At 50.9% G+C, this 27,962-nt stretch overlaps 1 protein-coding gene across 1 annotated transcript in view; it reads right to left on the bottom strand.

Moving 5' to 3' along the window:
- SLC25A22 (solute carrier family 25 member 22) overlaps nucleotides 1-18,300 on the bottom strand; it is a 55,480-nt gene extending 37,180 nt beyond the window's left edge. Inside the window, exon 1 of the mRNA XM_068398758.1 lies at nucleotides 18,213-18,300. The gene's annotated coding sequence lies outside the window, so the exon portion shown is untranslated. The remainder of the gene's footprint in view (nucleotides 1-18,212) is intronic.
- Between the last annotated feature and the right edge of the window lie 9,662 nt (nucleotides 18,301-27,962).

The following is a 27,962-nucleotide window of genomic DNA, read 5'->3' as shown; positions in this document are numbered from 1 at the left end:
GGTCCAGAACTGGACACAATATTCCAGATGTGGCCTCACCAGGGCAGAGTAGAGGGGGAGGAGAACCTCTCTCGACCTGCTAACCACACCCCTTCTAATACACCCCAGGATGCCATTGGCCTTCTTGGCCACAAGGGCACACTGCTGGCTCATGGTCATCCTGCTGTCCACTAGGACCCCCAGGTCCCTTTCCCCTACGCTGCTCTCCAACAGGTCTGTCCCCAACTTGTACTGGTACATGGGGTTGTTCTTGCCCAGATGCAGGACTCTACACTTGCCCTTGTTATATTTCATTAAATTTCTCCCCGCCCAACTCTCCAGCCTGTCCAGGTCTCTCTGAATGGCTGCGCAGCCTTCCGGCGCGTCAGCCACTCCTCCCAGTTTTGTGTCATCAGCGAACTTGCTGACAGTGCACTCTAATCCCTCATCCAAGTCATTAATGAATATATTGAATAGAACTGGTCCCAGTACCGACCCTTGAGGGACTACACTAGACACAGGCCTCCAACTGGACTCTGTCCCATTGACCACCACTCTCTGGCTTCTTTCCTTCAGCCAGTTCACAATCCACCTCACTACCTGATCATCCAGACCACACTTCCTCAGTTTAGCTGCGAGGATGCTGTGGGAGACCGTGTCAAATGCTTTACTGAAATCGAGATAGACCACATCCACAGCTTTATCATGATCTATCCACCGGGTTACGTCCTCATAAAAGGCTATCAAGTTGGTTAAGCATGACTTCCCCTTGGTGAAGCCATGCTGAGTGCCCCTAATGATCCCCCTATCCTTGATGTGCCTAGAGACAGCACCAAGAACAAGTTGTTCCATCACCTTTCCGGGGATGGAGGTGAGGCTGACCGGTCTATAGTTACCCGGGTCCTCCTTCTTGCCCTTTTTGAAGACTGGAGTGACATTCGCTTTCCTCCAGCCCTCAGGCACCTCTCCCGTTGCCCACGACTTAGCAAAGATGATGGAGAGTGGCCTAGCAATGACTTCTGCCAGCTTCCTCAGCACCCGCGGGTGCATCCCATCAGGGCCCATGGATTTATGGACGTCCAGAGTGCTTAATTGGTCCCTGACCCAGCCCTCATCTACCAAGACAGATTCCTCCTCTATCCTGACTTCTTCTGGGGCCTCAGGGGTCCGGGGCTCCTCAGGACAGCCTCCAGCAGTATAGACAGAGGCAAAGGCGGCATTCAGTAACTCCGCCTTCTTTTTATCCTCTGTCTCCAGGGCCCCCACCTCATTCATCAGTGGGCCTACATTGCCTCTAGTGTTGGCTTTACCTGCAATGTATTTGAAGAAGCCCTTTCTGTTGTCCTTGACCTCTCTTGCAAGGTTTAATTCCAAAGAGGCCTTAGCTTTCCTAGTTGCCTCCCGACATCCTCTGACAACAGACTTATATTCCTCCCAAGTGGCCAGCCCCTCCTTCCATGATCTGTACACCCTCTTCTTCCACTTGAGTTTGCCCAGCAGTTCCCTGTTTAACCATGCAGGTCTCCTGGTACCCTTCCTTGACTTCCTACCTGTTGGGATGCTCTGATCTTGAGCTCGGAAGAAGCAGTCCTTGAATGCTAACCAGCTATCTTGGGCCCCCTTACCTTCTAGTACCCTGTCCCATGGGATTTCCCCTAGCAATTGCTTGAAAAGACCAAAGTTGGCCCTCCTGAAGTCCACGGTTGTGATTTTGCTAGATAGTCTGTTCCTGCCACATGAAATCCTGAACTCTACCATCTCATGGTCACTACAACCAAGGCTGCCCTCAACCTTCACCTCTTCAACCAGACCCTCCTTGTTAGTAAGGATAAGATCCAGCAGCGCTCCTCTCCTAGTTGGTTCATCCACCATTTGCATCAGAAAGTTATCATCAATGCACTGGAGGAACCTCCTGGACTGAGGATGGCTGGCTGAGTAGGCCTCCCAGCAAATATCAGGGTAGTTGAAATCCCCCATGACAACCAGGCTCTCTAATTGTGAGACTCCTCTCAGCTGCCTGTAGAAGGCCTCATCACCCTCCTCATCCTGATCTGGTGGCCTGTAATAGACACCCACAACAGTATCACCCCTGCCAGCCTGCCCCTTAATTCGCACCCACAAACTCTCAACTCGCTCCTGATCCGCCCCTGGACAGAACTCAATACATTCTAGCTGCTCACTCACATAAAGAGCAACTCCACCACCTCTCCTTAGTGGCCTGTCTTTCCTGAACAAGACATAGCCATCCATGACCACATTCCAGTCATGCGAGGTGTCCCACCAAGTCTCTGTAATTGCCACTAGATCATAGCCCCCCGACCGAACACGGATTTCTAACTCCTCCTGTTTATTCCCCATGCTGCGTGCATTGGTGTACAGGCATTTCAGGGAGCGAGCTGAGCACACCGATTTCACCCCAGGGGGATGGGAGGCCTCCTGGTCTACCTCAACACTAGAGCATTGCCCCAGTGGTGCAAGCCCAGCTACTACCCCATCCCCCTTCGTATCTAGTTTAAAGCTCTCCGAATGAGCCCTGCTAATTCCTGTCCCAGAACCCTTTTGCCCCTACGACATAAACCTTTCCCATGTATTACCGTCACGCCTGGTGTCTTATAAAACCAGCCATTATCAAAGAACCCAAAGCCCTGCCTGTAGCACCAGTCTCGTAGCCAGGCATTAATAGAGAGAATCCTACTATTCCATCCCACGTCATCACCTGAAAATGGAAGGAGGGAGGAGAAAACAACTTGTGCCCCAGACTCTTTCACCAACCGTCCTAGGGTCTTGTAGTCCTTCTTCATCCCCCTCAGACTACGGGATGCAGCTTCTTCCCCACCTGTCTGGAAGATCAGCAGGGGGTAGTAGTCTATGGCCTTCACCAGGTTGGGGAGTTTCCTGGTGATATCCCTGATTCGGGCTCCAGGCAGGCTGCAGACCTCCCTGTGATGGGGGTCAGCTCTGCATATTGGGCCCTCAGATCCCTTTAGGAAGGAGTCTCCAACCACTAAAACTCTTCTCTTCTTCCTTGTGGAGGAGGTAGCTATACGCCTGTCAGGTTTTTCTGACTGTGGTGGGACCTCTGATATAGGTTGCCTCTCCACCACATCCCCATTGGACCGGCTGTATTCCACTAGGGCTTCATATCTATTGCTCAGAGGCACCTGTGGAGGCAAGGTAGGCAAGGAGGGCACTCACCTTTTGCCACGGCCATAGACTTGCCTCCACTCACTCCTCTCCTCTAGGTTATTGTTTTCCACCTGAGAGGGGCAGAGTACAGGGGTCCCTCGATCCTGGGAGCTCTCCGGCAGGTGCTCCCATTTTTGTTGCAGGGAAGGCAGAGCCTGGCTCCACCAGTCTATCTCCATTTCAGCCTCCCCAATGCTCCTAAGCCTTTCTACTTCGGCTTGAAGCCTTTCAACCTGGCTTTGCAGCTGTGCCGCTCGGCCGAGCAGATCATCTACTTGCTCACAGCACACACAGCCCCCTGACACCACAGAGACGCTGTAGCATTCCCTGCAGCCCGCGACCTGCACCATCACCTCCTTCCGTGGGAGCTCTGTCTGGGTTCCCACATCCATTTTGGTCTTCTTCCGCCGGGTAGATACCATTGTTCTTCCACTGAGCTGGGAAATACCTGTTGGTGACACCCCTGGTTCACAGCTCCTTGGCACCTTCCTCGCCTTGTGCACTGGGAGGGAGTCAGCGCCCTCCCCAACGAGCTGCAAACTGCTGCGGCCTCTCCCGCCCTGGGACACACCCAGTCACAGCTGAGTCTCCCTCTCCCCTCTGGCCAGGGACTAGTCCCTGCCCTCCAGGAGGCTTTTTATCACCCAATCAACAGGGGGTGGTGTGTTTAAATCGCCCGCGGTGCCTCCGGCTACGCCCCCTCCTCTCCTGATTCGTTGCCGGGAACCTCCAGGTCCGGGGTGGGGGGGAAGCAGCTCGGGGCTGATGCTCAGGGGGGGGGTTCAGGGGGGGCCCAGAGTACGAAAACTGCCCGGTTAAGCCCGATGTCGCCCAATTCAAAGGGATCTGTAAAAAGGAGCTACAGAACAACTAATCCATATGCAAACACACTGAACTATATATATATGTGTGGCAACTTCTAGAGAAAATTATTATTTAAATTAAGTTTACAATGGCCTACGTTATTTTGCAGCTGAAGAGTCAACAGTGGAAGTACAAGCTAACGGACAGAGAGTAAAATTGCCCGCACATGATCACGCTCGTGTACAAGCAACCTTGCAGCCTGGACATCTTTGGATGACGTAAGTGGGTGCTTATTGCCAGTGATGCCCCTTTCCAAGTCCCACTTGAAAAATCACGTAGTCACACATTAGACTGGGGTGATTCTATTTTTAAACCCACCTTCCTCCGGATCATTTCTCCATACCAGTTTTTATGAAATTACAGCTTCAGAGACATGCAGAAAGAGGACATGTCTGGAGAAAGAGGACAGCTTTGCTGCGAAGTGAGAGTCTGGCAGATGGGTGACAGAGCTGGGAAAACAAATAAGAACTTATATACAGCATTTCCTCTTCAATAATCTGTGGTGGTCAAGAAAATGCAGAGCCAGCTGATGCTGAAGACAGACCAACCCTTTGATCTGGAAAGACCTACCACTGAGAAACGAAATGGTGCAAATCCCTCACTTGGGTGCTCTGCCAAGAGACTGGCAGAGTAGAAAAAAGGTTCCCCTCTCCCAGTTTAAAATAATCACCATGTACAAAGCAGTAATTAAAAACAACCAACCAAGAAGCCCAAGGGAAAGTGAAGGCTGGATTCTAGCTCACTCAGTAGGAATGAGGCAGAGTGCTGAGCTGAGGTTCTGGGGTGTGAAAGGGACCATTCATTCCCCACCAGCAACAAAACCAGAGCTCCTGGCTCTCAGCAGACTGATCTCCTCTGAAAGAAAGGGTCACCAGTGGCCCTGCTGGGAGGAATAAGCATCTTTTCAGGCCAAATTGCATCAGTACCTCATCAGAGCAACACATAAACACCCCCAGAGCTGTTCCTGTTAGATGCCTTGAAGTGCATCCTCCTGGGATGGTGCTGACTCGCTGCGGTCAAACCCGAGGATGCAGAGGGGAAGGACTGACGGCACAGGTCAGTGCTGTGCCCACTGCGGACCCCCTGATGAGAGCTGGCCCTCCTGCCTCGGAGCTAGCATGGGGCACGCAGGATGAATGCGATGCAATTCAAGGCCTCCAGGACCCTGATGATGGCCCACAAGTCAGAGAGCTTGGTGGCAGCTGTACCAAGGACTGACTGTTATGGATGACCACCACCTTCATGTCACAAGATGAGTATGGTTTTCCTCAGAACACTGCATGCTGTCCTAGAAAAGGCTTTTTCTCCTTGAAAGGGGCAGGGGGGAATCCAAACTCTTCTCCTTTTGAGAAGAAAGAAAAACAATCCACAAATCCAAGTTTGTTTCCCCTACATTGTGTTCCTTCAGGCAGATGTTGAACAAGCCGCATGGCAGAAATAGCCTCAACTTCAGCTACTCCAGGGCTATAAATCAAGCTCCATCCCTTCCAGCCCAGCAGCCAGCAAGGGGCCTGCTGAGCCGGCTCTGACACATGGCTTCTCCCAGAGCGCAGCGCGAGGGAAGATCAGTGAAGCCGTTGGGTTAAACTCTACCATGTCAAGGCTGCTCCTTCCTTCTCCAAACTCATCCAAGCCAGTGAACAGACAGAGAGAAAAGAGAGAGAGAGGAAAAATAATCCTCACTGGCTAAAAAAGCTGGCCTGGAAAATGCCCCCTGTCTCAGTGTGTGCCAAGCAGCCCACAGCTCTGAGCCAGCGGGCAGCTCTGATCCTGCACAGAAAGCCTCCTACCCACCAAGCCAAGCAGCATCCCTTCCTGCCCCTGAAACAGCAAAAATAAAATTAAAAAAAACCCCACCACCTCCGGCCAGCATCTGAGGTACTCCAGCAACCATTTATCTTCCTGCAGACTTCTTCATCTTTTATTATTTTTTTCCCTGTGGTGCACTGATCAGGAGCTGCACATGGGTACCTCCATACCACCAGTACAACATATACTATCAAAGCTCCTCACTCCACTAACCATTTGCAGTACTTTCATCCAAGCATTGGGATCTCCCAGGAACAGGTTCTAAGGAAGGAGAAATAAATCTATCTGCTCCAACCTGCTGCAGACAGACTTGTGTGCATCCCCTGACACTCCACAAAGATCTCACAGAGACTTTTATTTTCCTACCATGCCTCCCAAGAGGGCCAGGTCCTCAGCAGATGCAAGCCAGAAGAGCTCATCGTCTCTGCTGGAGCCTTGGTCCCCTGACAGCTTCAGTAAGAGGGCACATTATTTCAAGGACATACACACTTCTGTCCAATTTCATGGGGTTTCCTTGCCCATCTGCCTCTAACAACCTCATCTTCTCAATGATGCTCCTGCACAAGCTCATGATGACCAGGAACAGTTTAGGCCTTGACAGCCCAAACTTACTTGGCACGGGGGAGAAACAGCAAATGAGAAAAGTAAAAAGAGGGAGAGGGACCAGGCAGGATACCTGCATCTCACCCCAACAGCTCCTTGCAGAAAACCTGACCAAAACTGTGAAAGCACATCAGCTGCTTTCCAGCTCCACTCTTCCTGTTCCTCCTTTGAGCTCATGCTCACCGCAAAGAGCATGACCTGTGATTATTGCAGGAAGGGGAGGAAGAGAAGAAATGCAGGAAGCCTCCTTTGCATGCGTAGTGATCTTAGCTGAAAAGAGCCCCAAAAATGCTTAACTCACTAGTTTTAGAAGCAGTCCAGGACCTTACTATCCCACATGCAGGACTACAGGCACAGAGACACACACCACTGTCCTGGACTCACAGGCTGCATCATTCCAGGGTGGTGGAGCACAAACTGGCATTCACCCCCATAACCTGCATCTTCTGAAAAAAACAAAAAAACCCAAACCTGGTGGCAAGCATCCCGGCAGCATCCCACAGGACCTAGCTAAGCTCTGTGTGTGGCAAGACCCAGACCAGCGAAAGGGACTGAGGACCATAGCACTGCAGAGAATGAAATGGCTTGCGACTATTTTTTGTCCTTTCACAAGAACCTCATCCTTTCGCAGACTCAGTTATGAGCAGCGCCAGAATACACCAGCCACTTCCTCTGCCCCAGGATTCACTGAGGGGAAGTAGGGCAGACAACAAAACAAAATTACTCTCAGTACCTAGTTCATAACCTGACTGGAGCAGAGTTCAAGCGCAGGTTGCTGAAGTTTATTTCTGTGTATTTCTGCCTCCCACTCTGTCTTATCATGCTGATTCATTCTATAGATCCTTTTCTACAGACAGGGCAGAACGTAGGAAATATCCAGGGCTGGCTGTTTAGCAAATCTGCACTGAAAGCTTCCTTGCGTCTACTGCGCCTGCTGCTAATTCCCTTCACAGCTCTGCTCGTTAATAAAAACACAACACAATAAAAGAGAACCGCACGCATATACACCTTGCCCAAATTCCCTCCATACTGGCTAATCTTGAGTCACCACCAGCCATTAACTGTTGCCATGCACTGAGGAGGACACGGTTATTAAATTAATAGGGGCTCCTTAACCTGGCTACAAATATACATGAGTTCTTTGTGCCTTAGTGAGCTAATAAGGCATGTGCTAATTACATTAATTCAAACAAGCCCAGCATGCCCTGAGGGCAAAGGGAGAGAAGGGCGCAGCAAACCCAGGCTCTTTCATAATAGCTGTGTGAGAGCGGAAAGTACTTGCTTTGACATGGCTTTTGGAGCAGCACAGGAGCTTTGCAGCTTGCACCCTACGGCTCGCTCAGCTCAGCTGCCCGGTTAACGTGCAGAAAGCCTTGCTCCTTCACCCAGCCCTTGGTGCAACAATAGACACGGGATCCCCTCTCCAAAGGGCCACCTGGCTTGTCCCTTCCCACCTCCGTGGCCCAGAGCACATCGCAAGCCTTGGGGTGACACCCTGTTGCTTTGGGACTGTGAGCCTGGGACCCTGCAGGCAGCCCCTTTCCCACAGGGACCACGTGCCACCAGCAGCCTCCAGCCACGGAGCTGCACCAGAGGCTGCAAGTCACGCAGCGTCCTGCCACGCGCCGCTCCTCCCGCGGCCCTGTCTCCTCCACGTCCCCAAGTCAGACGGGGTCAGCTCGGCTGGACAGGCAGCACGCGGAAGCTGCAGTGTGAGCTTGACCAAGTTAGGCAATCCCAGCCGGCTCCCTAAACCTACCTGGCAATGGGAGCAGGCGGGCGGGACCATGTGTCACAACAGGAACAGAGCCTTCAGAGATGGGAAGAGGAAGGGACAGACTGTGGCAGGGAGAAGCAAAAGGACAGCAGGAAGGAGAGACACACGATCCCAGCAAGGTTCAGATACGCTCAGAGAGGAGCCTCCCATCTCTCCAGCCCAAGGGTAACCAGGTCCCTCACCTCTGCCACCTCTGGAGAGGAGCCTTCCTTGGCGTCAGCTGTGCTCACACTAAGGGTGTCTGCTAGGCACTGCCACCACCTCCTGGCATGCAAGGGAGGGAGAGGAAGAGGAAGAAGAGAGGAAGTCGGTTGTATTTCTTTACATCTCCAAGGACACGTGCTCACTGAGCGCTTTCTGAAGCGTGTGCTTGTTCCTGTGAACACTAGGGGACTGTGCCAGAGCAGAGCAAGGCAAAGGCGTGGGGTTTTTCCCCCTCTGTTCCCACTTCTTCCTACACCGCATGCATATAGCTGTACACAGGGCCATCCCCAGGAGGCCTGAAAAGCGACCACCTTTCTCTGGCAGCAAGGACTATGCCATGTGAATTGCAGGGTGTTTTAAAGACATGATGCTGACTCTCCCCCTCAAAGAGACAATCTACCATCAGGCACCAGGCGAGACCCAGGGCTGCGGAAGGGTAGTACAATGGCAGTTTGTCCTGCACAAAGAGGCACCAGTACAGCCTCGGTGCAGTCTTGACTTGAGTGGGTTGGCAGAGAAGATGAAAATGTTTTCATGAAGGAAACCATATGAGGGATGTTTAGTCCCTGGAATATGCATCTCTCAAGCCACGTGATTCTCTTTCCCAGCAGAGGCTGTGGTTACTCAACAACTAGTCCAGCGTAACTTCAGGCTACTGCCAAAAAGGAGGGAGCTCTTCCTTCCCCCAGCAACCAGAGGAACTCATTTCAGATTAGGCCTATTCACAGGTCAATGCATAGCTATGAACACACAAATGCTTGTGCCAGCACAAAGAGAGGCAGGAGTGAGAAGCAGAGCTGCCCCCCTCAGCAGTCAGCCAGGCTGACTGCTGTGGGCATTGGAAAAAAAGCAATAAACAAGAATAAAATAGTACAAGAATCCCTCCAGGGAAGCCTGGGAGATAAGGGCTTCTGGGCCCTGAACACAATGATTTAAAAGAACTAGAAATCCAGAGCCCTATGGGGATATACATCAACTGACAGCTGTCACTCAGAGTCCCGAAGGGGGACTGCATGAGCCTGGCTAGAACAGCAATGCGTCCAGCAAGCCCCACACCCTGCACCTGTAGCAAAGCCACAGTGTCCCGAGAGAGCCAGCTAACAACATGGGTGCCAACACCAAAATATCGTAAGTTAACGAAACAGGACTCCAGGGTCTGAAAGGACGTAAACCCTCCTGTGTCACTCTCTGGAGTTAGGAGCTGGGCTCCACCTAAGGCAAGGTGACAGAGAAGCATCGAGCAGGAGCCACCATGTAAGCATGCAAACACTGGTGTACAGGCTGCATGCTCAGCTGCTCACTAGAGCCAAGACTGTATTTCAGGTGCCTTTTGTACAAGAGACCAGACATGGAGAGTAGACAGGATAACAAAAGGACATGTCCCAGCCTCCCAAACACTTTGCAACAGCAGGTAGAGACCTTTCCAAGGAAGGAAGCTTATCTCATTACTTCCCACCCCTGAAGGCAGAATTTGACTAATGCTCCCAGTACACTAGTAGAAATGCCAGTTAAATGTCATGTTAATCAATATTCCTTGCCTCTCAGCCACAGGAATACAGGACACTGCTGCTGCCAGTCCCTTTGCTGTGGGGGTACATGAACATACCTGCTCCGCTCCTGCGTCACATTCTCTCCTCCCACCTCAGCTGTTTGCTTACACCAAAGCTGTTCAGATCACAGCACGTCAGCAGCCCCACATGGGTCATGTTGCTCCTAAAGAGGTTAGCAGCTCCTTCAGGGAAACTCATACGCACTCTGTGACAAGGTGAGGAATTGTCAAGGGGACTGCAACCACCGCCTGACAGCTTGGGAGTCCGTGGCATAATCCATCCACCAGCTCCCTCACCCAGAGTGCTGTGAATCAGCAGGCTGCAAGGCATTCCCAGCAGGAAGTCAATATATTTAGGAGGCTACAGACAAATGAAAACACGAGCAGTCCTGCCCACCTAAACAGAGCAGAAGGAGATGGGTAACACAAGAAAGGAAAAAGAGTGAGATGAAAAAAGTGAAATAAGTCAAACAGATAAAGTCATTCTCTGGATATTAAATGTCTTACCTGGCTACTCCACATGCGCAGTGCAATGCTGCTACCTGCCAGATATATCCACAAGAATTTACCTGACACATTAAGCATCCTCAGTAAAGCAATTCATCTTGCATTGCTTAAGAATTAGACCTGTTTTCAGAAAGTTTCCAAAAAAAAAAGTCCACCCCTGAAGCACACCTGCCCTAACTACCAGCCAACACTGTCTTGCCAAAGAGTGCATGGCAGGAATGGCAAATAGCATTAGACACAACGAATTGTCACGCCAGCAAGCAGCGCGACAGGCACGTTGAGTTGGGAGACTAACAACGGTTTGGCAATGCAAGAACCAGACACACTGCTCTGCTCCAGAGGTCCTCGGACAAGGACTTCTGGGCTCCTATCCACGATCCCCATCAGAACCAGCTGTGGCTACTGACAAGGGAACCTGCCTGCCCCACGGCAGAGCCCACACGAGGTGGCACAGCTCTCTGCTGCTGCCACGGTTGGTGTCAGGTCCCCAGGTCTGGTACCACCTGGGGGAACCATGTTCTTCTTTCCCTGCAAGAGCAGTAACACCTCATCAGGGGAGAGGAAAAGGGGAGGTTGGCCACAGCAGCCAGCTCTGCCAGAGTTCATCAGGGTCCCTGACCGTGACATGTAAACCCTCTCCCATCCCATGTCCTTTCAGGCTACCAGCAAATTTGTCAGCTCACATATATGCACAGGTGTGTCCAAACAGCACATGCCCTTTGCCACGGCTGATCTGTTTGCTTCCAGCTCTAGACCACCTCAGTTTGCACTGCCACAGGTCCAGGTAACCGCACTAGTGCAAGAGACAACCTGGTGTCAGATCACACTGCAGCCTTCCCACTATCTCATCCGCGTGCCAAGCAATGCTGCACGGCAGCTCCGCGGCCCCTCTCCCACGAGCTGACCCTGCGCCCCTGCACACTGGCCACGGCCCACCTCCACCAGAACAGCACAGCAAGGGGGCATAGCCGAACCTCACCGCAGGGGTAGCGGGAGCTCACTCCACCTCAGGGACCTGGCAAAGCCGCAGAGGCTGAGTCAGCGTGTGCAGATGCCTGCCGAGCACGTAGAGGCCGCGGGAGCAGCCTGCTCAGCCTCCCCAGGAGCGCGCTGGCAGGCAGCACACGGCGCGGTGCTCTCGGGCACGCGCCCACACACAGCTCAGCACCGGCCTGGCATTTCTTCTCCCCTTTCCAAAGCCAAATTCAGACCATCTGTTGAAGTACTTCTGCAAATCATCCCTCTTTCAGGAAGGACCGGGGGCTGAGTTTAGTCGTTTATGTAGCGTCCGGCATTTCTGTAGCGCTTATCGCTCCAGTATCCAAGCTATTTCCTTCAAGCTCTCCATTAGTTTTGAAGAACCAGAGCAGAGCAGCAATGAGTATTCATTGTAAAGTTTCAGGGAAAAAAAAAAAAAGGGGGGCTTCAAAAAGACAATAGCTGTTCAGGTCAGCACACATGCTAACAAAGTGAGCAGGACAGTTCAGGGGGTCAGCCAACACAACGTGTTTCATGTTCTTTAAAAGAACTAATACCCTTAGAAAATAGCCTCCATAAACAACAGCTGCTCCCAAAGGATGAGATGAACCAACAAGTGCTCTTGTTGCCCTACAGAGAAGAGCTCAGCTCAGCTTACCCAGGGCATGGAAAAGGAAGCTACCCCCCATCCTCAAGAAGGCCAACACAAAATGAAAGAGGAAAATGAAACACCCAGAAGGAGAGACCATTTACTACATCGGATCATACCTTCTGCAGCAGCTATTGCGTACAAGTGGCAAAACCCTGCAAGTGCTGCTGTCCCTATTTGATGGTAGGGGACAGGGTCAGAGACAGACATTTTACTGCTTATCCAAGGTCATGCTCTGAATCTGTGGCAAAGGAGAAAGCAGTACCCGAATTCACAGTTAGCCCCTGACACATCCTGTCCCTAAAACACGCTTCCTTCTTTTTTCTTTCTTTATAAATCCCTGCCACAGAGCAAAGAGCACAGCACTGAACAGGGCACCAAACAAGCTCCCAGTCTGCACGTGGCCTTGGAGAAGGTGTTTCCATCCCACCCTACCCGGCAGGCAACAGGGAACTGCCCTTGTCTCCTCTGCCGAGGCGCGTAGGCAGCACACCCAGTAAAGGCAGTAAGGGGTCAGACACCGCAGTGACAAGGACACAGTACTCAGCAGCATCAGAAATGACAGATGCGCTGGTCCAGCCTAAGCACACCACATGCTACCGCCTCCTTCCATGCGTTTATCCGAGCAAAGCCAGTGCTCGCCCTGGCTAGGAGCTTTCACGTCACACAGCACAGCCCCTTGTTGAAGCAAAAAGGATTCACTGGAAGCTGCAGCTGAATTCAGAAATGAAGGATCACGGCTACTGGACTGGCTTTTGGCTTGATCCAAACTAAGAGCTCATCTGCACAGCATCTCTTTCCTACTAAAATGACTTGCTGAAAGTCCCATAACTTTGTGCTCTTATTAAAAAAGAAAAGCACACATCTTCTCTCTTCCCAAACACCTCCTCCAAGACAGTTAGTCACTCAGTGCAGCAGCACCACAGTCATGTATAAGAGGGGAAGTTTTCCTTCTCCTTCCCTCTCCCCACTTTGTCCATGAAGCTCCTCATAGCTGAGACAGTCTTTAAATCAAGAGCATGAGCCCCAGCCATGGAGCCAAAGACCAGGTGGGGCAGGCACAGTCTTTGATGGGACTTCTGTCATCTCCAGCTGCTCAAATTCATGCCATTCTGGGAAACTCAGGATGAAAATCAAGCTCTCTCCTTCTGGCCTCTGGATAATGCTGCAGACCCAGGAAAGAAAAAAAGTCCAGACAGCTCTCCTGATAAGCCACACACCAGCATCAGCACCAAAGAAAGGAGCAGGGCACAGGCAGGTTTGACAAAGCGTAGCCACCCACCCACAAAACGAGAACAAGAACCGGTTATGAAAAGGTTTAACAAAATAAACATGACTGCATTCCTGTGAGCAGCTCACCACAAGCTGCACTAAATCAAGATCAACAGAGACCCCACAAATTAAATAAACGGTATCCCATCACATTTCTCCTGACACAGAATAAGCATTGCTGCCCTAGTGCCCTTCCCTTCCCCAGGCAAACAATCTCCATGTGGGCAGCCCTCCTCAGACAGCAAGTACTCAAAACTATTATATTTGCAGATGTTCAAGAGGAAACTGCCAGACAGAAATCCAAACCACCCAAAGTGACAAGTCTTTTCATTGGGTTTGTCTGGGGTTTTGCCTTGTTTTCTAAAGCTTTTGTACCCCCTGTTACTTTATCTTCATAACAACTGGAACTACCCAGCCATCAATATTGCAAGGTTAAAGCAACACCCAGTTTTGCATTGGACAGCTCAATCCACCTCCTCCTTCCCGCTATCTTTGTGCTGGAAAGCAAACAGAAGAGGACAGGAAAAAATTATTTATCTGCTGTTAGGATTAGCTGGAGCAACACGACATTAGGTCCAGCAACCCTATGTTGCTGTTAGCTGGATACGGCCAAATGACAGTCCCCAGTCCAATCAGGCACAGGCCAGAAGATTCAGCCTTGCAGAAGAAGGAAGGCTTAATCAAACCACGGCACCAGGGAAGCTGAAACACACTGTCCTGTTAGACCTCAGGCACCTCTTCAGCAGATGTGACTGTGCTTGCAGTCACGTCCTGCTGTCTCACTGCAGACAGAAAAGGCAACCAGCTCCAGCAAGGCTAGAGTCCATGCAGCCATTTATGAGAAATGCACAACGAAACATACTCAGTGTGTATGGTATGTTCAAGAGTAAAAAATAAAAACAATGCACTAGTTCACACAGGCAGCATCCAGAGCTGGTTTGCCATGATAACTAATTGATAATTCCAACTCTCCTAACTTTCTGGTAGGGCAGATGTTTGGGTACTACTAAGAAAGCCTGAACGTACAAACACGGACATCAAAGCAAGCTTTTGCATTTCCTGAAAACATGGTTAAGGATTTAGGTGAACGCACATACAGCTGTAAAAGGAATAATAATCAGTCCTTATGTACCTGCAGTAGCACAAGGCAGGATGCTGCGACCGGCCAGATCCTTCCTCATCCTGCACTGCTGCTGTTGAAGGAGCAGTGCAGGCACTTGTCCAACAGGAAGCCTAACGGGACATTAACAAACTGGTAAGTGACAGGCTAAAGAGGCTGTGTGCCCAGGCTCTTCCTGTAGCTCGAGGGCTCCCACATGATGGCCCAGCCTCAGCTGGTGAAAAGCAAATTCTGCCTCCAGTCAAATGCCAAGGCGCACAGCTCTGAGACACTGCTGACCTGCCAACACCTTCATTCTGGGGAAAAAACAAAACAAAACAAACAAAAAAAGAACAGGGAAAAACACTCTGAAAAAGGACAGCCAGGAATGATGCAGACTTAGAAGTGGCTTTCTGTTCTGAAGCAGCCTAGAAAAGGGGAAACTGCAGAAACTCCCTTCATAGGACATTAGCATCCTACCATAATACACATGAACTGCTGCATTCAGGATCACAAGGAAACTCATTTGTCCCAGACATTCCAAACCTGGTTTAGTTACACATCATCTCCTCAGCACAGGATCTCCTAACAACCAAACAAAAATATTTTGCATTTTTCCACTCCTTTTTCTTCCCCCTTAGGGCCTAGTTCAAAGTTCTTCTATGTCATTCTCGCAGCACAACATGATTTTAGGCAGACAGAAACAGCCCATTAGGAGATACACCCTGCACAGGGCATCTTGCTGGCACTGGAAAGTTGGCAGTGCAAAACATTTGCAGTTTCCTGCCCCCAAGTGAGCCCAAGGATTAAGTGACAAAAGAAAGCGTCGTGCTAGAACAAGGCAGATGTGTTGTGAGACAGTATCGTGGGACACGAGTCCCTCTGCGGCTACATTCAACAAGGCTAAACTCTTCTTCTCGCCACACAAGCCTTTCACCTCCCAAATTTCACAAGGACATACTACCTTCCAGCAACTACTGTGAATTTGGCAATTGCTCTCCAAGAGTGTTTTATGGCCACAGTGTGGTGAAAGAGAATCCAGAGGTTTGCCAACATCTGTAAAACAAGAACCCCCCAGCCCAGCAGCAAACCCAAAGCCCACCCCTTTGGAGGGCAGGAGATGGAGACCACGCAGCCCTACACCACACCTAGGTGCTCCTTGCCAAGGGAGAAGGAGCAACTCATCAATCACTCCTCTTACAGCCTCCTGGCTGCAGATTATTCACATAAAACTCAGAGTGCCAGAGATAATGAACTATTTTCACAGCCGGTCATCACATATGCTGCAATAAGGGTGTTCCCTAGATCGGGCTTCATCCCTCATGGAAAAGTTGTTCTTAGGGGAATGTGCAAAACTGGGCCGCCAGTCAGGGATGCTGGATCTAGATGTGTTTTACTCTAGCTAAATACAGCAGAACATTTTCCCACCTAAAAACGCTGCTGCCCTACTCCAGAAAATCTCCCCCTCCTACTATTTCACAATTCTCAACATGACAACAGTTACACAAGAACAACTGTACAGGCACATGAAATGCTTACAGCTCCTAAGCGAGACTTTCCCCATTATAACCCCCTCATCATCAGAGCACAGCTCCAAATCCTCACAGCTCCCAGGCTTCGAGGCACACCAAACCCCAGCCACTGTGTCTCGGCCCCTTCTCTCCATCGCACCTTTGCCCTGCTAGAGACCTACAACACAAAATGTGACGCACAAGCGAGCAGGGGGGCTGCTTCCACGTGTAGATGTTGCTGTCACCTTGGCCAGCCAGGTAGATATTTCCCCCTGTCTTGCCCACTCATTTAAATCTTGGCAGGAAAAGGGGAGCAAATGGCCCTGACAGGTTGTCAGTGATTTCTACCTCCTAGTAACTTAATACAGCACACTACCCCTTCTTAAAAGGGCAGCAGGAGGATCTTCTAGGGCTCTGGCATCTTAGCAAGGCATTAACAAGATTGCTGGGCATCAAACAAGACTGCAGACTTTCCTTAGAGCGGTGCCAGGCTCCAATTTACGACACAGATTCTCTCCCTGTTCCAACTCGGCCATCCATCTCTGCCACCGATCACCATCGCCCTCAAAACATAGCGCTCCTTACTATGATGGGCACTCAGTGAGCAAATGAGCCCCAGGGCACAGCACCAGGAGAAAAATTGTACCTGTGTGAATGACAAGAAGAAGCAGTAGCGCACAGTTAAAAATCCTACAGGCAAGACATTCAAAGGGGTAAATCCTCATTAAATACTGGTGTTTATTTTCTAGTGAAGAGGTTAGAGAAACTCCTCCTATTAGACCTCATCTATACCTTTATTTATAATGGCCTGGAAAGCAAAACACAAGCTGAGGACAAGAAGACAACCACCATTTGAGTCCCACACGATACATCGTTATCAGCCGAGTACCACTCTAGTCTGATTGCCTTTTGCTTGCCATTGCCAAGAAGCGAGTTCTTGAGAGGCAAAGCCACAGTGACTTGCAGTGATCAAAATCACTGCAGAGACAATCCCAACAGCAGCAGCCACACCACGAGAGGTCAGATGCTAACGGCAGTGACACTCCTGGAGATGAACATGCTATGGTAAAAACACCCAAGTCTTTAACTGTAAACAGCTAATATTGAAAAGATACTAGGCCAAATAAATATAGCTGGGATCCTGCTCTGATGTTTCTTACTCTGACAGCCTGGCAAGGTGTAGAAACTAAAAGCTCAGAAGCTCTGCAGGAGAGAGGCCCGGGGCACTGGAAAATCCGATTTCCACAACTGTGCCCTCACCCAGCAGGAGTCCGGCAGCTCAAGAGGGAGCAGTGAGAGGATGCTTGGGGTCCAATTCCCAGGGTGACCTTGAGGAAACCCCACAGCCTATCCACATTTCCACATTCCACATCCACGGGAGGAAGAGCACAATAACCTTGACCTGTCTCGAAGAGGCGCAGATCTGGCTTAGGAGAGCCTGGAAGGAGCTCGGAGGGGCTTAGATGCAGGACCCTGCCCTGCGACCGGGGCGGCCAGAGGCTACAATCCTACAAATCACCCCAGAAATCAGAGGCCCCAAAGAAACGTGCAAATCACTTTCAATATAAAACGCAGCAGCTCCGGAGCACTAAAGGGCACGGCTGAGACCACACACGTGTCACCCGCAATTTCCCCGTCACAGGCGGGGAGAGGAAGGGCAACGCTGCTACAGCCCCCAACGCCCAGCAAGGGCAACCCCAGCACCACGGGGAGCACGGGGCGATCTCCCCCCGGCTCGGCTGTGACACATGGACACCTGCGCCTCCGGCCCCAAATCCGGACAGAGGAATCCCCACCCGCTGGGAGGAGAGGAGTGGTTGGGGGGACCGGCACTTCCCAGGGTGAGGGGAGCAGGTGGGGGACCGGGAGGGCCTACAGCCCCTGGGGTGAGGAGGGGAAAGTGGGGGACCAGGGGAGCCTGCACCCCCCGGGGCGAGGGGGGTACATGGGGGAGCAGAAGAGCCCGCAGCCGGCGGGGTGAGGGAAGCACGGGGGGGCCAGGGGAGCCCGCAGCCCCCGGGGTGAGGGGCCGGCCCCCCAGAGACCCGGAGTGCAGGAAGGGGGCCCGGCACACCCCTGAGGTGATGGGCCGGGGCGAGAGACGTAGGGGCCGGCGGAGCAGAGGCCAGGCCGGGGGAGGCGAGCCGCAGCCCGGAGGCAGGAGGGGTGCCGGGTCCCCCGGCGGCGCCTCCCGAGGGCCGGGGAGGGGTCGCGCCTGCACTTACCGGTCCGGGGCGGCGGCGGGCTCCCGCCGGGGCCGGAGGCCGGTGCGGCACGGGGTGCAGAGCTCCTCGGCGCGGCCCGGCCCGGCTCAGCTCTGCCCCCTCTGGCCGCGCTCGGCGCAGGAAAAGCCGCCGCCGCCGCCGGGCCCTCCCCGCCGGGGCGGCCGCCGCGTCGCCATGGCAATGCGGGCCGGGGCGGGCGCGCCTCGCCGCGGCCTCCCCCGGGCTGGGCCCTCCGCGGGGCGCAGCGTCCCCCGGCGACGAGAGCCACGGGGGGCAGGGGGTGTCCTGCCGTGCCCGGAGCCCTGCCCTCCCCGCCGTCAGCATCCACCCCCCGCCCCGCCGCGGGCGAGGTGCGCTCTGCCTCACCCCACCGTCAGCCATCTTGAGCCACCTAGCGAGGCGGCACAGGGGCGGAACGACGGGACAAGGGAAAATGGGGGGAAAAATAATAAATCTGCCATTCCCTTCTAAATAAAGACCCTTCAGTATAAAGACCAAGCCGGTTGTGGTCGGTTGGGTCACCGTGCTGTGCCGCCTGCTGCCCCGCTGGAAAGCCTCCAGCCACAGACAGGCATCCCTTTCGGGTTTAATAGGCTCCCTCGTGGTTTCAGGAGTGTAACGGGGCCTGAGTCCTTGCACAAAAACATCGACGGAGACCGTTTCAGGGGGCTTTGGAAATGAAGGAAGAAGGCGAGGAGGACAGCAATAGCCAGGCGGATCTCTGCCTCCTGGGATGACGCCCACAGGTGTGACACCGCCAAGGAAAAAGGGAAAGATCTCCAGGGGGATGCACCTACAAGCGCGTCCCTCACCACTCACGTGCACCAGGCCCTACACTATAACAGACGCAGTGAGCGTGGGGCTACCAGCTCTGCACCAAAGGGTCATGGGAGCCAGCAGAGCACGAATACGCAACCTGTACAATGAACCGGAGATGATCAGAGAAGAGCAGCTACAAAGATGGGGGAGCATGTCAGGCTAACGAGGACATTGTGTACACGGGAGAAGCGACAATTACACAGAGTCATGATGAACAGCCCAGAAGCATCAGAGTTGTGCACACACCTGAAAACAAGAGGAGCTTTTTGTCAGAGTCAGGGACCTGTAACCCAAGGTGAGAAGATGTAAACCAGAGGTTGGTGAAGCATCAGAAGCCAACACTGATGAGTTGGATGTAGGTGAAAAAGAGAGCAGCTTATGCAGTTTTCAACCTGGGCTGGGCAAAGCATGAGAAGATGCAGCACAGGAGGTGACAAAGCTCACTCCAGAAAGGTGGTGTCTGACCAAGGAAGGAGACTTGTGCACCATGGCCATTTTTCTGGTGTGTATTGGATGGGCATCCATCACAGGAGCAAAATGTAAGTGCTGTGGGCAGGGAGCCGCTGGCATAGTCTGTCCAACCCCACAGCCTTGTCTCCAGCACGTCCTTGGAAAAGTGCTGGTGGGCACTGACACGGGGCTCCTCCAGTTTGGGGAACAGAGAACCAGCACGGGGGAGCTGCAGTCACCCCTTCCCACTCCCCAGCTGCAAAACTTCTTCCCGCCCCCTTCCTTTGTGGTGGCGAGTCCCCACTCTGCCCTGTTTTGCAAAGGCTTTGGTGGGTTTCACTGCACTGTACCAACTCAGACAAAAGCTGAACTGAACTCAGCGTTTGAGGGGGATAGATTTTATCATTTATCGTAACGTGCCATCCCATAGATGTGCTGGTAGGACAGTACCATCCCCTGGCAAAAAAGAGGTTAACGCTCTCCGGCTTTGCACTGAGTTTTAAGAGGACTGCAATCATCCGTTTATTTTTGGTTCTGCTGCATAAAAACAACCGCTCTTTGTAACCTGCATGGTGCAAAGGAACAATTTCTTCTGGCAGCCTTTAAGAGAGGCGATAAAAAAAAAGCAGAGGAAGAAAGTTCGCGTTCAGCGAGTGCCAGGTTGTCAAGGTTTTTTCTGTTCTCGGACATAAAATTTTTCTTCTGACAGACACAAGAGAGATTTAAAACCACTTGGTACAAAGTGGAGCTTCAAAAGCAGCAATGTCTGCATCTGATAACAAGGTGAAGAGCAGAGCTCAGGACCTCCTGTACGAGGCAATATTGTTGTCATCAGGGCACGCATGGGAGCATTGTACCAGGTTTGTGCTCAGCTTGTCACAAAGCTTCTCCTGAATGAGTCTCAAAAATCCTGCGCTGCTTTCAGCCCGGCTGCCAGAGAGGCTGTGGGCTGGTTTAGCCCTGCCAAGGACATGGGTCAAGTTCGGTCTGCTGGCAAAGAAAGAGGCTTTTTCAAGATCATGTTTTTCAGCTTCCTTCCCCATTTGCATTGCTTTCTGTTTAATAAATCATGGAGTGCCAGTGAAATCCCCACCTGATTAGTGTGGGTATTAAACCAATGCTTAAAAAAAGTCAAATCGGGTGGCTTGGTCACTGCTCCCTTGGCCCCGTGGCCATCCTGGACGTGACTATCAGAGCGCTGGTAGACAATTTAACTGATAAAGATTGAAGAGGCAGTAACATATAATTAGCACCAGTCAACATAGTTTTCTGGAAAAATCAGTATTAACTGAGCCTGATCTTGTTCTCCATTGGAACCACAGGATGGGTTGCCAAAGGTAATGGCACAGAGGTAATAGGGGAGACAACCAGCATCTGACTGCTGAGTACAGCCAAATGGTATGAATGAACGAATGTGAACAGATTCACAGCTGGCCATCGGCTGGAACGCCAGGAATCACCCAGAAACCACTGACCCAGCAGGTCTGGTTTCGTTTTCTGTGCGGACACTTGGCATTACAGAAGTGAGAGGGGACATGGATGCAGCTGGAGAGTGAAGGGGGTGCAGGAAGGGGACAGCTCTACCCCAAGCCTGGCTCTGTTGTCCCCAAAAGCTCAAGGCTGCAAGACCATGCAGGTGAACCAGTATACATGGACTGTCTGTCCCCTCTGGCCATTGCTCCGTGGAAGGAGGCTGCAGACGTTCTTAGTAGCTATTTGATTCAACTGCCTAACAAATAGCAGGAGGAAAGTCCCTGATGCTCAAGGCACACAAGTGTTCCTCAGTTCCCACCAGCAAACTCTCCAGCCACTTTTCTCCAACAAAAGCAGGGAAATCAAGGCTCAGCAATGTTAGTCTCTGAAAAAAAACAAGCAAAAAGCTTTCAGGCTTCCATCATTGATCATCAAGAAGCCAAGAAGGCATAAAAGTAGATTTTTTTTCCCTTTGTAAGTGACTTTTAGAGCCGCAGGGTTGACCTTGGACCACTAATGGGTAATGTGTCATAAGCTGGCTCGCAAAATGGCCCAGCTCCTGCAACACACCTCACAGGGCTGGCAACCTCTAGTAAGCACCAGCATCTCGCCATGCCTAGCACCTGTGGGGGGTCCGGCCTCAGGGCTGCCTGACACCCAGCAGCCCCCCCGTTCCTGCCCACCTGTGCGCACCGTGTCCCACAGCAGCAGTGCCCTGGCTCCTTTGGTGGCCAATGCAGGCTCCCACGCTCAGCACAGAGGGCACAAGGGAAAGCAATCTCATGCCCTGCACGCTTACCTCCCAGATAAAACAGCAAGGCACTTTTGTTTATTGAGTGTTGATGAATGGCGCTGTCTTGGCTGCAAGATCGGCCTCCAGATCTCACTCCGGGCACAGCTGCTGGCAGGAAGCCTGCAGCTGCAGCCGCCTATTGCCGCAGGAGCCTTTCAGCACAGCTTACCCCCTCATCCCAGGGAGAAATTGCCCCACAGTGTCCCACCATCCGAATCTGCCCCTGTGCAGAGGTGGCGTTGGAGTTATGGGGCATTGCAGGTTAGGGAGCATCACTCTCTTTCCCTGGGGTGTGTGGCTGAGCAATGCCAAAGTGTGCTGTTTGCTCCAGGATTTTATGGTGTTCCTCACTCTCCACAGCTCCTTCATTCATCTGCCCTTCCAGCACCAGCAGACAACTAAGGGAAATCTGCAGCCTTATTAACCTGCTTTGCTGTTTCTTGGGGGCAGAAAGGTGAGATGGCTCGTGATGCCAGGCTGGAGGGTGAAGTGGACACTGAGGACACTGCTGTCCTGCCGTGGGTGAAAATGAAATGGCCTGACCTACAGGGAGAGTCATGGCTTCCTGGGCTCACTGCCTTGCCAAGAGCTGCAGCCAGCTCCTTCAGGGCCATGTTATTTTGGGACCCCAAAACGCTGATGGATCCATTTGTGACTGCCTCTGCCCTCCAGCCATTGTTGATGCACAGCAGTTGTCACAAAATAGCCTGTTTAAGCAGCAGGATCTTCTTTTCCTGCCCGGGCTGCGACCAGATCATCTATTGTAAGGGATATTTGAGGGGGAGACACTGTGTTTTCTTTCTCCTCCCAATGCACCAGGATGAAAGCCTTGCCGGGATTGTCACTCAGCCTGATGCTCCTACAGCACATGAAGGATGTGCCAGGCCCCAGAAGCCAGTAACCTGCAGTCTAGGGACAGAGCAGCTACAACCAGCATCACACCCCTCGCTTGTTCTCAGCTCTGGCCTTGGGAGAAGTTAAGAATCAAAAGGATTTCCTTTTTCTCCAACCTAGAGAGAAGAAAATCAAAAACATTCTTCCCGAGCCATTGCTGCTTCCAGAGGGAGTGAAATCCTCCGAGGACTGGGCTGAAGAAGTAGCAAGGCAAAGATTCATACCTAAGCTCATGTCCTCCCCCAACTATCCTGTTACCACCTCACTCGGCCAGCACTCGTGTCCTACTTCTCACTTTAATCTAAAGCTTCTCTTCATCAACACAACAAAGCACAATTAGAAGCCTAACCACCCAGGTTCATCAGCCAGGTCCTTTCTTCACATGGTGGGGAGAGATGGGCATCTCCATAGGGGCTGCAGCTACCCCCTGCATGAGCCCCACTCTCTCCTGGACACGCAGATTTGCTGTTTCCAAACCTGGTGATGCTAAACACTTCCAGAAGACCAGGTCTGGCCTTTGGCAGAGACCTGGTAGAGCCGAAGTGGCTGGGACACATCTGGGCTTACTCAGGTCACTGTGTAGTGCCACCTCCTGTTCATACCCAAAGCTCTGAGCTCTTGGTGCTGCCTTGGAGCCATCCCATGGGTGGACCTGCAGCACCCTGGTACCTTTTTTTTATCAGGGAAAAAGGTTTTCTGCATTAGGAAGGAAGAAAACTCAAACATTTCTCAAGCTATTTGTTATTTTATTAGAAATACCAAGGTTTACCCTTGCTGGTTCAGGCAGAGGGCTGACAGGGTGGTGAAAGCCTGGAAACTTATGGCAGCTTGAGCAACTAAAAGGTGAGAAATATTGGCTTGCTGTTTTCCCAAGTCACTCACTAAATGTCTGCAGGCAGCATCCCTCAAGCTCTCATGTCCCATTAGCTAAATCAGACCTTCCCAACTTCTCCATGATGGGATGTGAGGCTGTCCCATATCCCCTGTGACCAACCTATATTCCCTCTTGGCCTCCTGCGACCCAGCATCTGATGGCCACACAGGGCCTCCCCCAAGATGTGGCTCCACCTGGTGACCCAGCGCACAGGACTGTGTGCCCAGCCAGGAGATGCTGGGAGATACCTCCATCTGCAGCTCTCTGCTGAGACGCAGTGAAACCAAGGCAGAACAGATGTTTTCAAGCTTAACATGTCCAGGGTAGAAATCCTGTCTCTCCCTTTGAGCAGTGCTGCCTGGTTTGTTATGGGTCACCATTTAAATTCTCAGTCCAGGAGTGAAGCTCAGCCACATGGCTCCAAGGAGGGGTCCAGGCGACAGCCGCCTCTGACCCATGCAAGCATGGTCTCCCTTTATCCACAGGGCAGCTTCAGCTTCAGCAGAAGACTTGCAGCAGTCTTGCCTTTCTAGAGAAAGCAAGTAGAGATGTCTGATCTGCCTCCTCTGCCTGCTTTGTTTCTCCACATACTCTGTTGCTGCTGTCTTATTCATCTCCTGCCTGAGAAATTTATAATTTACAATTTACAATCTACAATTATCCGTGGGTCACTATAAATCATCTCTTGCACAGCTAATTCTCTCAGGTACTTAATACCTTTTTCCATAGTGGTTCATTTGCTTGGGTGGCATACAATATCATCCTTAAAGGGATACCTGCTCTTTACGGCTGACAAGAGTCGCCTCCAGAGGCTGAGAGTATTTGTCATATTCCCAAGTGCCTTATCAATACCCCCTTCTCTGGCCAGGGATTGGAAAGTTAAAACAGTTTTAATAGACAATAACAATGAAGAAGAGTTTAATAATAATGATGGAAATAATTCAATATATACAAATATATGCAAAACCAAGATGAAGTTCCCCCGATGACAGTCACATCACCACTGGCACTGCAGGGCAGGCTTCGGGAAGGCCCAGACTGGACTCAGCGACAGATGGGAACTGGATTCAGGAACTCACAGATTGGGATCGAGGGCAGGATAAAAACAGACAGAGTCCTGTTTGGACACCAGCCATAGAAGAGAGCGAGGCCCTCGTGATCCCCCTGCTTTATACCGAGAATGACGTGTATGGGATGGAATATCTTGTTGGTCAATTTTGGGTCACCTGTTCTGTCCACTCCTCCCTGGAGGTGCGACCCCCCCCTTCGGCTCTTCACTCGTAAGCAGTGAGGGATTTAGCAGTGACCTTGGTTTCTCTAAGACTAAGTACAGCAAGAGCCTTTCTGCATAACGTCCCTACCAGTGCCTCAGCGATAACTATAAACTTTGAGCATTATCAGTCCTAGAAGCAGACGCTGTCTGCAAAACATGCAGTTAGTTTCAGAAAGTGCAGTTACTTAGAAGAAACTTAGTTGAAAGGAAAAATCACTGAAAGGAAAATTGGTTCTGTTTTAGTCCAAACCAGGACAGAAAGGCAGCCCCAGTCTCTCACTCCTTCCATGTGGGAACGAATTCAGCTTTCCGTATTCGTTTGCTTTTCAGAGGATCTTTTTCCCACCAACTTAACCAGTTACTTTCTGAAGACAACATTTATATTTTGGCCTCAAACATCTCACAGCAATAAGTCAGCGTTAGAACTATGCACAGTGGGGAAAAAAGTACCTCCTTTTGCTTATTTGCAGGTGATGTTGGATTATTTCATTTGGTGCCACCTAGCTGAGAAACAGTGGATGGCAACCATCTATTCACAGTCTTCATCCTTTCCCAGGAGATGTAATACTCTGCTGTAAAAAGAATTAAAAGTACTCTGTACTACTCATCTATGAGCATCCTTCCTGCCCCTTGTACATTTTCCAGTTCCACTATCTCCTGTCTGGAAAAGACAAGAACTGCACCGGTGTTCAATAAGCAAACCAAGCGGAAAGAGCTTAGTCCCAGCCTCCCAAAGCAACTTTCTGCATGGGTTCAACCCACAGACTTACTTACTGTGAGGCAGGGAGGGTAGAGGCTAAATTTTCCATCATCATGGTGCCTACCTGGTTTCTACATTTCCCAGTCACCTAGTTCCTTCAAGGTATCTGAGAACTTGAACAAGCATCAAACTCTCCCTGTGGATTTTCAAGCCACACAGATTTACAGCAAAATAGTGCTTTAAGAACATCATACAGTTTATTTCTGCGGAGTTAAGAAAATGGACACATCCTCCATTATAGCAAAGGTTGTTTTCTTAATTTTAACAACATACAACTGATAAGTATGGTGGGCTCAGTTCGAGGCAGCCCTGGGCTGGGTCTATGATGCACCAGTGTCTGAAAACCAGCCCCACACCTTTCCCAGTGAAAGCTACTCTTGGCTTTAAAGGCTGAAAACATGCTGTGATCCTCCTTTTGGGGGAAAACAGTGAATTTAAGGACCATCAGATCTCCTTTCTCTTTTAAAAGCAATAGCAGCATGACGCTGTCGAGTATGGACACTGTAGGGTACCAAACAGCAGGAAATCTTATCAATTGTCAGGGTATCTTCTAATGCTCCCTCAGTTTTGTATCAAGCTTGGTAGGCTCATGGCTGAACCATCCAGTCCTCAACACACCACATGTATCTCCTTTCCCTTATCAGAGCAATCCTATGGATGTGCTGAATTTTACAGTATTGTTGTCAGGCCACAGTAAATAGACAAACTGAACACAGCCCCTCTGGGCTTCCTCCCACCTTCATATTTCCTTCAGGTCTTTTACTGGGGATTATACAGCATTTTATTGCTGGGACCATGGAAACAGTTCAGCCCCCCTGAAGGATATAGTCAGGCTTTGCCTTGTGTTTTTTATAGAATTAATAAACTGATTTGAGCTTTGCCTGGGCTTTCATGTCTCAGCAATTTCTTGTATTAATCTTTGCAGGAGCTGGAAGCATCTTAACCTGAATCTGTCTCCTGGCAGCTAGAGGACTGTCATGGCTAGCAGAATGTGGAAGTGGAGGGTGGCATGTGGGAAACACACTGTTCACCTCCCTGGGCCACTTGGTCATTCTGCTGGAGATCTACCAGTTTATGAAGCAGAAAAGGATTTAATTATGAGAGTTAAAAAGGTATAGATATTACAGTCAAAAGAGGAGAAAAAATGTTCCCACTCCCAAACAATTTCTCTTTTTATTTTTAAATTTCTTTGTAAGGAGGCTTTTCCTAGTTGAAATTTATTTGGGGGAATTTTGAATGCATCAGGATCATGCACAAAAACCACAAAATATGCCAGACCATCAGTAGGACACTGTAAGGTGCCTAATAGGCACCAGGAAAAGTCAGATAGCTAGAAAGGGAAAGAGACTACTCCAGTATGGGATGAATTCATGAAAGAACCCATAAATGCCATGTTACTTTTTTTTTTCTGCTTCAACCATCTACTGCAACTGTAATGAGCGTTTCCTGGCCATAGCAACTACAGGCTTATGAAGGAGTTGCTGTGCTTCAAAGAGATTATTGATAAAGATAACACACCTGAAAATAACATGCTTTCCATTGATTCTCATCCAGCTCAAATATTTGCTGCCAAGTCAGCTGAAGGAAAGAGCAGTCAGACAGTTGCTCTGATTTCTGGCCAGCACCTCCGTATTCTCAGCTGGGTGCTTGCTTCAGTGTCACTGCAAGGAGAAAACCAGATGCCAGCGAGGCGGTCCAGCCCAGCAGCTGCCACTCAGCAGTGAAGACTGCAGATAACAATACTTGTCTGGGGTAGTTACTTAACTTTCCTTAAGTTATCGGCCCAAATACTGAAGAGCTGTTCTACTGATGATACTGTCTAAGGTTTGGTATCTCCTGTCACCTGGCCTGGTTGTAGCCCATACCTGGCGTAACCTAAACACCTAGCACTCACCTCCCTCTCTCCTAGCCCAATCTATCTGTTATCTGGAAGAGCTGTAGCTCTGCTGATGCCTGGATGAGCTCAGCCTACCCAACCCTTATTTTGGCATTGCCTAACTCAGCTGTTGCCTGGCCATCACAAGCAGAAAGCTAAGTGCAGCCTAGCTTCATCCCATTGTAGCTGTGGATGCTACCTTATGCTACCCGTAGACTTCCTCAGCCTAGCTTTGCCTAGCCAAAAGCCTCCTGCACCTTCACCAGAGGCCACGCTAAGCCTACACACTGTCCCCTCCAGACTAGCCTTGTTGCTCCCTAGACCTGCTCCACCGGAGCCCAAGTCATACGCTCAGATAGTCAGACCCATGCCCCAAATGTTGTGTTTCCCAGCTTAGGCCCAGGGCAGCAAAGCCAAGCTACAGGGATACTATTAACTCAGCTGTAGTCTGTCCTGCACTTTGCAGCCAGCAGTACCCAAACAAGAGCTCTTCTCCCATTTCTGTGCAGCACGGCCAAGCTCACCTGCGTCTTTCTGC

This window comes from Nyctibius grandis, chromosome 4 (assembly GCF_013368605.1).
Source record: "Nyctibius grandis isolate bNycGra1 chromosome 4, bNycGra1.pri, whole genome shotgun sequence".
In the NCBI taxonomy this organism is placed as follows: domain Eukaryota; kingdom Metazoa; phylum Chordata; class Aves; order Nyctibiiformes; family Nyctibiidae; genus Nyctibius; species Nyctibius grandis.
Note: the sequence above shows the minus strand (reverse complement) of the source record. Positions and strands in the feature narration are given on the sequence as shown.